General features: G+C 34.9%; 1 long non-coding RNA gene across 1 annotated transcript; it reads left to right on the top strand.

Annotated features, from left to right (window-relative positions):
* The first annotated feature begins 26 nt into the window (after positions 1–26).
* LOC115241925 lies at positions 27–894 on the top strand. Its single transcript, XR_003884981.1, has 3 exons — positions 27–93; positions 231–615; positions 738–894. It is a non-coding gene; the product is annotated as an uncharacterized LOC115241925 (long non-coding RNA).
* Positions 895–1,348: the final 454 nt, after the last annotated feature.

Raw genomic sequence — 1,348 nt, 5'->3', positions numbered from 1 at the left:
ATTGGAGAGGAAGATCCAATCGATGACAGATGCATCAATATTGGACAATTGATTTTGAACACATTTAAATCCAGAGCGGATTTTATCGGCCAAGTATGATTTATATTAATAATAATTAAAATTATGCTGTAAGGAAATATATAGAAAAAAAATTATAAATTATCAATGTAAAATTACATAATTCTAAATATAATGCATTGCATTATTTTATTGCATGTTCCCTGTCGTAGGTAAATGCAACGACGGGAGCAGAAAATACATTCCAGCAGATGAGAGAAAGGAGCATAAAATGTGCATTATGGCTGAAAAAATTCGGTGTTCAACGCAATGACGTTATAATAGTGTATTCTCACAATCATTTTAATACTTATATACCATACTTAGCGACTCTGTATATCGGGGCTATTTTATCTGTATGGCATGAAAGTCGAATAAGTAAGTAAATTTTTTTCTGAATTTCTGTTTTATTTATTATTATGACAATATACATGTATGTGTATATATACTATCCCTTAATTCGCCACTTTACGTATAATTGGTCGATCAAAGTTATGCCAGCGAGTTTCTTTATCGAGCGCATGTGCATTTCATCGTTCAGTCTCACGTCATCTTCATGTTTGTATTTTTTATCTCATTGCTCAATATATATCTTTAATTTGTTTTTCAGAAAATTTTATTCACGCGGATCGCGGATCATGCAAGTTATCATCGGATAATATCTTCATTCTTTCCGTTAGATGGACGTAGCATGCAGACTTGTGCGAATCACTGGCAGAATTCAAACTCTGGAACCCGAACCGGGCATGAAAAACCGGCATCCGGCATCAAAAACGCGTGACGCGTAACGTGTCAACATGTTCAGTAAACGTGGTGCGCTGATAGTTTTAGATTGCGATCGGGTGCGCTGATAGTTTTGGAGGGTTGCGATCGGGCCGGCAAATCTACCCAAGCGAAGATGTTGATGAACGCGTTGGACGATCTACGGATTCCTGTGAAAGCCCGAGCTTTTCCGAGTGAGTTATAGAAAAACTTCTCGTAAGATCATCTGAGTCGCAAGGTTATGTTTAGGTTATATTGCGCGGGAAAAGATGTTTTCGCTATTAACGGAACAATTTAATATTAAAATATTGAAAATATTAACAAATGAAAATTTATATGTCAAGTATGATTGTTATTGAAATCAGCATCGTAATGCGTTATTTTTTCTTCAATTGCATTGTGCTGTGAATGATATAAAGCATCAACTTGCACGTAATGGTCGCCTTTAAAAAAAATATTTTATTTTATTTTTGTAGACAGAAAGACTCCTGTTGGAGCTATCTTAAATAGTTTCCTGTCAAAAGAAATA

The sequence above is a fragment of the Formica exsecta genome, unplaced genomic scaffold (assembly GCF_003651465.1).
Source record: "Formica exsecta isolate Colony F162 unplaced genomic scaffold, ASM365146v1 scaffold5405, whole genome shotgun sequence".
Lineage (NCBI taxonomy): Eukaryota > Metazoa > Arthropoda > Insecta > Hymenoptera > Formicidae > Formica > Formica exsecta.
This window is presented reverse-complemented; position numbering and strand designations above follow the sequence as displayed.